General features: G+C 34.2%; 1 protein-coding gene across 2 annotated transcripts in view; it reads right to left on the bottom strand.

Moving 5' to 3' along the window:
- Nucleotides 1-13124, bottom strand: part of TUSC3 (tumor suppressor candidate 3) — a 120666-nt gene that overhangs the window by 77308 nt on the left and 30234 nt on the right. The window lies entirely within an intron of this gene.

Below are 13124 nucleotides of genomic sequence, written 5' to 3'. Positions count from 1 at the left end.
CTTTAGATGATGCAACATTATGCTACACATTCTGTTTTGTAAAAACGTTAGTAAAATATTTAGTAAAAACATATTGTCAAACATTAAGATGAAAGAAAAATCTGTTACAAAGAAATAGAAATAACATTTCTTTACACACATGCATATTTATGCTGAATTTATACATTAATATTTTGTATTTTGATACAGATTGCTCTGTTTTGTAAAACCTAGCCACGTTCCATTCTAACATCATGGTTTTAGTTTCTTTTAAGACTGGGATCACGATACTATTTGGGCTGAACTATGAGTGTATAAGAAAAAAAAAAGAAGCACACATTTTGCTTGCATGCTTTTTTCTTTTCCATGAAAGTATTAAATTATATGAATGATCTAAAAGCAGACTATGACACACTAGCAGATGGCCCTTACATCAAATACACTCATCTAACTATTCCTGTGAAAATCTATTTATACTTTTTTTTTCTAAGTGAGACTGATGTCATACACGCTCTGTAGAGAATTGTTAGTTTCTCAAAATCACCTACTTTGAGTGAGGCTGCACTGACAATGCTGTAGGTGGATTGCTACACCTACAACATACCAGGACCAATGCAACAATCCATCTTGTTTTAAGTTCCTCACCCAAGGACACCGTGGAAGCTGCCTATATTGAGTAATAGCAAAGGGAAAAAAAACAGCAGAGAAAACTGGAATGATACACACAGAAGCTGAGTACTGAGGGAGGATGGGTAGGACAGAAAAAAGAGACAGACAGAAATAAAGTGAAGGCGGTACCAACCAAGAGAGAAACTAAGGTCAGAAGACTGGAATGTGTGAGACCTGTGATAAGACAAGGATGAGTTGGTGAAAGAGAAAACCAATGAGGATCTGGGAAAAGAGAACATGGTAACAGGCGAGACAACAAACACAAATACTGTGCAAGAACAACTGTCCAGGGAGAAAAGATGGCTTCTCTAGGATTGAAAAAATAAATAAATAAAAATAAAATAAATAGAAGAATAACTTAATCTAGTAATATTCCGACAAATCAGTATGGCCATAATTAAGAGTCAAGATACATATATGAAGGAGGGAAGGACTAACTACAACAATAAAGCAAAATTACTCTCAGATCTTCCATCCTAAAGATGACCCTTGTAACTCCTAAGACACAAACAGTAATCAGAAGTTTTAAGTCTAAAAGAAGCTTTGATCAGCATAAATCTTGAACAGTTTTGAGACAGCTACATTTATTTGTCCTGATAAAGATTTAAAGAAAAAAAAATCTTTTAAATTTTCATTGCCATTACTATATTTTGGCTGAGTTCTATAATCACAAATCCAAAGGAGAAATTGCAACTCTGTTTATCATGAAAACACCAATGAATCAGTTAATACTAGAAGTTTTCTTCTGCTAATAGACTTACTCATTTTTGGTAGTTTTGCTTCAGTAAGGTATTACAAAAACAGAAAGCAAAACACATAAAAAAAAATACAGCCTACTCATTTGTATCCTCAGTTAGCCGTATCTGGATTAAACATATTAATTTCAAAAGACACACTGGTTTTGTATTAGGTACACTAGTGCACAATGTGCAGTAAAGCAGGAACAAAAAGGATATGGAAAATATTTCCAAAAGTTGTAATAACTGAAGTAAAGGATAAACCAAGGAGAACTAAGATAACTTTTAAATTAGCACAGAAGAACATATAATGTGTTTCTTGGTAGAGAAAACCACACACTTTACAGAATAGGTCTTATTCAGAGAAAAGAAATACAAACCCATGAAGTAGCATTAAGGGTACTATGGTAAAAGCACGATCTTAACAAAAAAAAAAAAAAGGGGGGGGGGAGAGAGAAAAAGACCGTTGTTTATTACTGCTATATCATATTTTTTTCTACAAAATTATCAATTATATCAAAAGAGAACTCCCAAGAGAAGCTCCATAAAAAGTTGAATTTGGAAACCTGTGTTACCAATAAGCAATTGCCTCGTGCTGTGGTAGTGTGTTTTTTTTTTTCCCCCTCCAGATTCAGCCATGTATATGGTCACCTACATGTAACCATGAAGGCTCTTGTAGAGCACCACAAAGTTCACCACAATGTTCTCAACCACTTATGTCTTCTGTTCTGCTTTTTCTAAATGGCAGGTAGAAAGTCAGCAACCAAGTTAACCAAGTAAGTTTATGGTACTAAGTAACCAACTTCATATTCTTGAAATACTAGCTTGGCAGGTACAAATTTATCACTTGCTTCCCTGGATTCTGGAAAATTTTTTTGAATATAAAAATACCATTGAATAAACAGTAGATAATCACATACATTACAGAAATTCTTCTATAGGCCAGATTACTTAATCTTAGATAACTGACTGCACTTAATTATTCAACCATTTAAAAAAAAAAAAAAAAATCACTTCTATTCCAGAAAGTCTGCTTTTGCAGAATAATGAATAGATCGCATCTTCTGGAGTTAGGTAGCTTCACTGTAACGTCTGTGCCATGTCCTATATTTTAAGTCTTTCTGGTTTATAACACTTCACAGATAGATGAGGTCTGATACTGGTCTGTCTTTTCTATCCTTTACACAATGAATACTGCTCATTTCTTTTAAGAAGGAAAGAAATAAACCTAGTGTTAAATGAGTTTCCACTGTAGCTGTGCATTTTACTTTGAAGTCGAGCACCAGCGTTCAGGAAAGATGGCAGATTTCAACATTACAACTGTTTTCGACTTTGAATCAAAAAAGGCACCGACTGTCAATACTGTTAGAAATTGAGCAGTCTATTAAAAGAGAAAAAATGTATATTTTAAATGCTGAAGCTAGCAGACTGGACTTTGAGATTTAATAACCCAGAATGTATATTAGATATTTTTTATAAGAAAATTAACAGTTCTTAAAATAAGACTGCATAAAAACAAAGAGGAGAAAAAAAAAAAAAAAGATTGTTGACTACAAGTATGACTATAAGCTGTACCTCCAGTAAAATTTTTTCTCCTGCATAAAAGAACAGTGTTGAAAAACTAAGGGAAAAAAAGTTTGTCAGTTAATACCCAGGAAAGCATTGTTAAAAAAATTAACATGAAAATTAACATAACCCTAAATTATTCTTGCAACATACATTACTGAAACTAAAGAAATCCTTCAGCATTTTTCTTTCACTGATTATCATCCAGCTATACGAGCTATAAAGAAACTATCACCAAAGCGAATCACCTTTAGGATGCCAGATTTTTGCTAAAGTGTTACTGACCCACCTCTTTCCACTTGTCAGACCTGTCTGTTTGCCAGAATCCTCCATCTCTCCAAATCCTCTATATCTCCAAATAAGAGAAAGTGGCTAAATCTGATACGCTAGGCAAAACACTGCTTGCAATGACTGAGACACACGAACGATTGTTGCTTATGTCCAGAAAATCACAAACACCATCTCATTTTGCTCTATGCTGCTAGTTTTCTGCTCCTTTCCAGTTCATAGAAGACCCTGCATTTATTTAAACATTTATTTAAAGAGATCCTCTGAACATTCACTAGTTAATTTACCAGCTTTCTGCTGATAACTCAAAGGGGTTTTTATTGTTGTTGAAATACCAGCATAAATCTCAGGAAGCGAAACTCCTCTTTTAAGAAAAAACTTGGAATGTTGTTGATGCAAACAGCTATGTAAAACATTTAAATAAATTGGTGAAAAGGCAGCCATGTATCATTTATTTTCATTAGCTAATGCTCCAGTTAGAATAAAGGAAAATGCAAGATGTGTGTGTAAACAACATGAACATTAAGAATTGTAAAACACAACAGTAACACTGCTTACTGTTCCTACAGTGTTTTGTAACAAATGCAAATATACAGCACAATTTTTTTCAAAACTAAATAAACCATAAAAACATAACTGAGAAAATCAGAATCCAGGAATTTTCTGATGCAATAAAGAAAGCAGTTCAGGGATTGCTCCATGAAGAGATGACCTATGAAAATCATTTTTGTTGCTGGAGTAGGAGCAGAGCAATTAATGTTTTGGCCTCAATCCCGTTAAGCAGATGAGCAGTCCCTACTGAAGTCAGGTGCTCAGGAGAGCAATTCTAAATAATTCTGCTTTTGTTACTATGGCTAGCAAAGGATTTTTCCATGTGAAGTTACATCACTGAATCAAGAACAAAGCAAAAGAATAAAGTTAAAGTTCATCTATTATAGATCTCGGTTTTCAGTGATGTGATGAAACAACTATGCCACCTGTCAGAACTGTAGGCAAACTGTGACAAGCTACGAAAAAGATGATGCTGGCAGGCCTGGCTTCTGGCGTCTGCACCTGGTTAGAAGCCTTCCACAAAGCAATTCCCAGTTAGGAATTGCTTCCCAGTGATCCCCCTTATCTCCTCCTTGTTTCTTAACCCAGTAGAGCTTGGCATTTACAAGACTTCCTTTTTGTACTCTGCCACTAACAACTCAAAACACAGCTTTATTTAACCATTCTCCAAAAACACAATGCCTACAAGACAAAGGATAAACAATCACCACCACCCTGTATACATGTTTCCCGTCACTTGACTGCTAATCTTCCTTGACCAGATTTTGTAAATTTCTCTTGGCCAAATAAAACCATGCATGGCTGGGGAAGAAAAACAAAAGTTACACACACACACACACATATATATAAAACCACAACACACAACAGATTTTCCCAATTGCAGCTTGCCCTGGCTGCCCAATGGATGTGATACATTCTCAAGACAAACCTTTTATTTTTAAGACAAAATAATATACAGTCTTAAATCTTTTAATTCAGATCTGTTTATCTTGGCAATAGCTGATTTGGGAAATATGTATCACAGTAATATGGCAGGAGTATGGCAAAGGGTAGTTTCTCCCTGATTCTCATAAGAGTTCCGTCAGTGTCTTTGTCATTAAAATTTTGTTTGACTTTACATTACAGGAAATGTATTTGGAGTTGAGTTTCTACTTTAAACAACTTTTGATTTACCTTGCTTTCAGTTAGAACATGACCACACAGGTAACTTAAAACAAACAGACATTTAAAAAAGCGAAGTCCCAAAGATCCTACTAAATGCTTAAGTTTCCAAATTAGCTTCCATTCATTTGAAACTTACTGGGTCTACCAACCAGCCTCCTTCAGGTTTCCAAAGAGGGTTTAGGTATGAGAAAAGAGGATGCCCCTTGAATACAACTAGACTTGTGAACACAGAAAACCTTAACTCTGGAAAAGTAGGGCCAAGGTCTGTAAGAGGAGATTCCCATAATAAGAAAAAGTTCTCAAAATAGTTACTAAGAATTAGATGAAGACTCTACTAGTAAGACTGAGGAAACACTTATTAGCAAGCCATGCCCCATTTCCTGATGAAAAATTCAAATTCAGCCTAGTAGCTCAAATCTCACAGTTTCAGTAGTGCATCTTCCAAATTAATGGTGTTAGACTAACATTGCTACAGGAGATTAACTATGTTTTTAAAGGATTTCTTAAATTACAACTTTGCCAATCAAAAAATTGAGGTAGCTTGACTGTCATGTTTCTTAAATGTATACCTTAGCAAAAAGAGCTTATGTAGACTGAAAGACTGCTTGAAGCATGAGTTTCTCTAAACATTTGTTATGATTTCTTTCTTTTCTGTAAGAGACAAGTCTAAATGTGAGCTTATATGGCTTATGGACTTGAAGTTACTTTAAAAAAAAATCTTTGACCTGATTGTATCTTCACTCTCCTCTAGCACTTCCATGATCCCGGAAAACTATTAAAGCATATTTCAATTTTTGCAAAAAGTTAATTCCTCTTGGGAAAAAAAAAAAAAATTGCAGCATGAATAGTTTTACATAAAATATTATTTATTGTTTTGAACTTGTCTATAAACAGGGGTAGATATTGTGGGTCATGTCAAATTTACACTTCATTAAATGCAATTTCTTCATAAACAACACAAGAAAATAGCTCTAACAGAGACCTTTTGGATTAAAGGTACTTGATCTTCCATGACGGAAAATGCTTCTCTTCAACAGAAATTAGTAACGTTTACATCAAATTCTATACAATGCTTCTGATGCCTTCAATCTTCTATAGGTCATAAACTAATTCCTTTGTTGAGAATGTTTTTATCTGTACTGAAATGTTTTCTTCTCTTGTCCCCCTCTATCCTCTACAGCTTTCCTAGATCTTTCAAATCTAATTTTATTTTTGTGCCTTTTAAAAATAAATGGTGTTAATAGAAAGATTACTAACTAGTAATGTACAAATAAATTTTTAAAAGACAGTACTTTCTCTGAAAGGGAAAATTTTATTTACAAAAAGACATTGTCTAAAAATAATTGAGAAGCCATGTAAACTGGCACAGTATCACTGACTCAATATTATGCTCCACTGACTTGAAGTTGATATAGCTGTGACAGTTTAAACACGATTTGCTTCTTGGAGTTTCATCTTTTCATCATGATTTTTAAACAGATGCTTTAAGTTAGTTCTATACCCAATTCTTATTTCACAAAAGATGGAGAAGTAAACTGTCCTTTTAAGGTCCAGATAAATAAGTCAACAGAACTAAAAGTACAAAGTTTTATTTTTTATTAATATTATTTTAGCCCACAAGATGCACTATTAACAATTAAAGAAAATTTTTGTTGATTTCTTATTACACAGTTGTCAATTTCTGATCACTATACAAAAATAAAATTACATCAATACATATTTTTCACAGTAGAAAAAGCAGGTTATAAATTAACCTACATAATGGTTTACATGGATCTATTTGATCCAGAGGATTTCAAAGTGATCCTTAATTTCCATGGATCCATAATTGATTATTGCTTTCAAATTGTAAGAAATTAAATTTTTAATAAATATTTTTCAGCACATTCGTAACGTCACAATTTTTAATATAACTATTTATAAAGTTCACCTAGTATAAAACTAAGTCTGTATAGTCAACAGTATTAATTACAGAGTAGGACTCTAGTGCTGAAAACAAGCACATATCCCTATTGTACTGTGTTAAACACTGCATTAATATCTCAGAGTTTATAGAAATAGGCCTAGATAACATGCCTTATACAACATTAACAATAGACTTTTTCCCCCTTTTTTTTCCCCACAGATCAGAGAAGTAATTAAAAACATGAAAGGAAGTTGTGGGGAGCTAGGGGAGGCCTTTTCTCACAGGTAACTATTGACTAGAGGGAATGGCCTGAAGTTGTGCCAGGGGAGGTTTAGGTTGGAAATGAGGAGACATTTTTTCTCAGAAAGAGCAGTCAAGCATTGGAACCGGTTCCCCAGGGAAGTGGTGGAGTCAGTGTCCCTTGGGGGTGTTTAAGGAAAGGTTGGACATGGCGTTTAGGGACATGGTTTAGTGGGTGATATTGGTGGTAGCGGGATGGTTGGACCAGATCATCTTGTAGGTTTTTTCCAACCTTAATGATTCTATGGCAACAAATATAAGGAGGATGAATTACAAATTAGAGAAAATATACTAGAAGGAAAAAATCTGCTAAACTTCTAAGTATATTTTGTTTAGGTCACCTTTACACTGAAAAGATACTACTCCTGGGAAAATTAATATAGGACAACCAGGAAGATTCCAAGACTACACTTTATATAGGAATACTTAAGAAGTTCAATTTATTCTCACTGGAAAACATTTCAGGGTGACCTAGCAAAAATATTGCAAATGTTTTAATTTATAAGATGGGAAAAAAGCCTTTGCAAAGTACTAAAATGATACAAAGAGTTAGAAAACTAACATTATTGAATAAGAAGCAAATCATAGAATATCCTAAATTGGAATGAACCCACAATGATCACCGAGTCCAACTCCTGGCTCCACACAGGACCACTCAAAAATCAGACCATGTGTCTGAAAGCGTTGTCCAAGCACTTCTTGAAGTCCAGCAGACTCGGTGCCATGACCACTTTCCTAGGGAGGCTGTTCCAGTGCTCAATCATCATTGCCGTGAAGAAAGTTTTTCTAACATCCAGCCTGAACCTCTTCATGCCATTCCCTCAGGTCAAAATTGAAATATCTGTGCAGAGTTATAATTAGTAGGTTAAGCATCTTATAAATAACTATGCTTTTTTCAGTATTTAGAATCGCAGACTCTTCAGATTTCTGATAACTGGATATGACCATTCCTTTTCATTGGTAAACTTACGATTTTTAAGCAGATACTTTTAAATCAGTTCTATGCCCAGCTGTTATTTCACAAATAAAAACTTTGTTTGCCCAGGAGCACACCTCACAGCTACAGATCATCAAGGTATGTCGTGGCATTTAATACACTCATTCAGTCTGTCATTTCTGAATACTTTGAGTTTTAGCTAAGAGTGTATATTTAGCTAAGACAGCCCTTTAAACTAGTTTCTAATAGTATTTCCATTCCGAGTTTCAGGAATTCTTCCACACATCCAAGAGCTTTTATGAAGTTCAGTTTGCTGTAATACTTATGTCATAGCACTCAGCAGCCTGGCTGAATGTACAGTAGAGAATTATGAAGTAACTACTGGAAGCTATTCAACAACTGTTACATAATATGTGTACCTCTCTTTCTAGAAATATCAACTTCTCTGACTCACTATTAACACTTTTTTTTTTTTAAAAAAAAAAGAAACTTTTGATCCCACTCTTTTCCTTTCACTTTTTTTTTTTTCCAAACATTTGCTGTAATGAGCACCTTATTTAAACTATCCAGATCATTTAAAGAAATGGCATTTGTGCACTAAAAGCAAAGTCTCAATAGTATAGAAACGAGATGCAAGCCATTTCTCTTTTCTTCCCCTCAATGACAATAAGACACAGGTAAACCATTTCAGAAAATTAAGGTTGCTTTTCATTTGGTGAAATGTCTGCAGTATATCACCATTTGAAAGGAAACAACAACTGAAAAAGCAACAAGAGTTCAGGGTATTACTGGATGCTAAGACACACAAAAAAGAATTAGCTTGGACAACTCAGTCAGAACACTGTGAAGACAAAAGAAAATACATATGCCCATATGGGAATATGCCTTAAGACTCAGTCTTAGAGAACAGTATACATGTATATGAAGCGTAACTTACTTTCTCTCTGAAAAATTAAAGAACTTAAATTGCAGCCAGATCTTTTCTATTTAGGAATACTAGAGACATTTTACAAAGCCATTCATAGCTGAGCTCTCTTCACTATTCACCACATAGCGACTAGCCCCTCAAATCTGTGAAGTACTGTGCTACGCAGTAATAAATCCAGATAATAAAACCTCGCGTAAATGTTAAAAAGGTTAAAAAATTGTTTTTCATCAATTTTCTAAGTTATTTCAAACATCAGGTTAAAATGCAGATGCTGTAGGTTCTATTTTCAATCATTAGATGTACAGAAATGATCTTGAACAACTGATGCAACAATAACAAGTTTTACTTTAAAAAGAAGCTTATTATAAACAGCTAGCTATGGGAAAAGCACTAAGACTTTATAGCAAACTAGATTCTAACAGAAGAATGGTAAGGGACAGGAGCACATCCTATTAAAAGAAAGGATGCAAATTAATTTAACTTTAACAATCATTTAAAATTTTAAATGCCAAGTGAATACAATACATCAAAGATGTATCAAATGAATCAAAGATGCCTTGGTTTCATAAATGAGCATAAACATACTAGAATAAAAAGGAATGAAAGGGCAGAAATGAAATTGTTGTAAGAGCACTTAAGCACTGCTTAGTAATCAGAAATATAACTGCTTGAACAAGAAAACAATGACAGCTCAATCAAACATGCCGTAATAATGTTGACAGAATCCCCTTAAGAATAATGAATGTAAGATTTTATTTTTTTCAAATTGCTCCATCAAGAAGCATAACAGTACATTACCTTATTTTGTTATTCTATAATGGACAGTTAAAATGAGGGTATAGAATATTAAAGAACATAAAAGACATTTAGATGAGGCTAAGTGACCTTTAACTAAATCAATACATCAGCAGAGTTCTTACAAAGAAGTTATTCCACACAAGCACAGAAAGACCACTTAAGTTGATCTAGAGGCCACATAAAGTATCTGATTGAAAAACATCCTGTGTACAAGCACAATCTGGATACCTCACCTCCCCAGACTTAGAACAGAGAGAGGTCACAAGTTTGCCTTTTTGGTTTTACCAAAAAGAGTCTCAAGTACCGATTTTCTAGTGGCATGTTTACAATTACCACCCCCTCCCTCCCCCGAAAAAAAAAATAAAAAAATTACCTTGCTGATTAGCACACAGGAAAAGTACAACAGAGTTAAATCTCTCATCTGCTTCTTCACAACACACTGTGAATAGTAAGTGAATTAAAAGACTAATTGCAGAGCAAAGATGTGGTGATAAGCAATAAACAATTTCTATCTTGTGACAAGCACATTAGGCACTTCATGAAGTAGGATATCTAGCTATGCAAAAACTAGTCTATGTACAACATAAGTGTCAAAGCTATTAATCAAAAAATTGCAATCAACCTTGTTATCAATCTTTAGATTAGTATCATTACTAAAGACACTGAAACATTTTCTAAATACCTACCACGGATATCAAACTGAATTTCTTCCTTAAAATTCTAGATGCCAAAAACATCAAAAGAACATGAATGTTTCTCAATTTGAGTAGTGTCATAAATTATATAAGTCCAAATTGCACAGCTAGCATACCAAGTCAGGTACTGAGATCACTAAAATGGGAAAGCATTAGAATATTGTCTACCAAAACACAATTTGACAAAAGCTTCAGTACATTGGCATATGACCAAATGGCTTATTTTTGGCTTTGGTGACTTTTTCATTCTCTAAGAAATTTAGTATTATGTATTTGGATCTTTGCCCATATCTTTTGTTACAGCACCACAATTATCCAAAAGTTACTGCAAATTAGTAGAATTACTTTGAATATATTTGTAATATAATATTGTTTAGAGCCTGATTTCTAGGCAGATTCTAAAGCTTTCCTAGCAAGTTTGTCTAATTACAAATTGAATGCCATCTTATTTCCATTCTTCTACTATTGATAAGTAAGCAAAGATGTGACACAACCTCAGGCTCAGAAAACTTAGAAGCTACACACTTCTGTAAGAAAGAGGTTATATCTAATGAAATACATTCTATACATGTCTTTTTCTTACCATCTCTTTCTGAGCATTTCTACTGGCTGCTTGTTAGGGTAGGATACTACACTAGCCAGACTCCTGGTGTAAGCCCTGGGACAGTATCTGCTGCATTGGAAATTTCTATCCTGTCTGGTATTTCAAAAGCCAAAACAAGATATTTTCAGTTTAGACTCCACTTCTGCTAACCTGCAGTACAGATTTACATACACACGCCCGTAACTGAACAGAAAATTTTAAGGGTATACTTTCTATTTCAAAGCTATTAATCTACTAAGTTTAGTAATTCCTGTTGCTCTGCAGATATTTTGAATATACTTTTAAACATGGATGACCTGGGAAGAAACTTCTTAATGAAGATGATGGCACGTCACTTGGGAATTGAATCACTGCATAGACTTAAAGTCGTTAGTTTGCAATTAACTTATTTTTAGACAGTGCCATCTCCAAAATTATACACTTAAGTACCCGATAATACAGTATTCCCACAGTGTTGTTTTGGAAATAAGAACTTTGGTTATTAAAAGCAGAAATAAATGTCTTCTGTGAACTACTGTGATTTTATTTATATATATACACTTTTAAAGCCATTAGATGTTGGTACCCTAATTAATATATGCACTGTAACCATCATTTGCTTTCCAAATTTCAGAGAGAAAAAGATGCTTATGGTATAGAGGGTTTCACAACACATGAATAGTAAGTGCATCCTACCACACTGGGTTGTATGAACATTTGAAGACTTAACAAAAGACTACTAGTTCTGTGATAAATTAATAGAACTAACGAATCCAGTCCTATGTATTTGTGCCTTGAGCTTACATTTTGGTGTCTTGTGAGATACCAATATCAGTCACAGATTTTTCCTGCAATGGAAATACAACATCTTTTTGCTCAAGAATTCTCAGGTATTTATTAATGCTGGAGTTGAAATTGTCCAAGTATAAAGGCTTAAGAAGAGAAGAGATAGACATGCAGAGATTGTTTTGTTCTTGAAATCAAGGACAAAATTTGTTTTGTAACATATGACTGCATGTCCAATTTGAATGTGTGTTTAAAGAGATGTGTAAGTTCTTACTAATATTATCTGTTCTCTTTATCTTCATGTTTTACCCATACTTACATACCCATAGGATTAAACACCTCCAGTGCTCCCATGGAAAGAAATAAATAATACTTACACAAGCAAACCTCCTCTCACTGCACAATAAATGATAGCTATTAAATCTGCTAAGTCTAGGAGTTATCAGGGCTAAAAATAACTGATCCCCCCTCAGCTCACCAAGACACTTGAAACTTTTTTTGTGAAAGAGTAAAATTCCTATTTCAAGACCTAAGAAAGTCAAACACCAAGCTTCAGTTCCAGTAGACTGACTCAGTAGACTGCTGGTTATTCTGCTTCTGAATTTGAGGAAAACACAAGAACCCTTGTGCTTCTGGAGTGCGGGTTGTTTAATGATAGAAAACTATAAGGGAAATAAAGTATTTGGCAGTTTGTTTTTAGTGGTGGAATTTAAGGATTTCATTGATTAAAAAATGGAAAAACAGAAGTAGAGAAGAGGCATAGCTATAAAAGCTGTATGTGCCACAGACCTATCCTAGAAATTAGCCTTCAGAACAGTTAGAAGGATAATTTTGTGAAGCACTTTCACTTTTTTTTTTTTCTAGCTGTAGAACAGCCATTTCTGCCCCTGATTATCTGCAGGCACCCTGATCCACTCTCAAGTCCTGTAAGGATATAACAGAGGTTGTATCAGGCCATGCTAAACATCAGCCTAGTCCCCATCCAACTGCAGACACCTACAAAACACTGCAAAAACTGAGCACACGTTATATATCCTACTACATACTCAATATCTCAGGGACATGTGGAAATAGAAAATGTTATCTTTGTATTTAATATAACTCCACAAAGATAAACAATGAAAATTAATGAAGCCGAAGACTGCATTATCTTCAAAGAACGCATCTATACATATACAAATATAATTTATGCAGCTTCTTGCCTCTTCTTGGTTAGCAGCTAAGCAAAAAGATACA

This window comes from Netta rufina (genome assembly GCF_964035555.1).
Source record: "Netta rufina genome assembly, chromosome: 4".
Taxonomy (NCBI): Eukaryota; Metazoa; Chordata; class Aves; order Anseriformes; family Anatidae; genus Netta; species Netta rufina.
The sequence above is the reverse complement of the archived record's forward strand: the minus strand, read 5'-3'. Positions and strand labels throughout refer to the sequence as shown.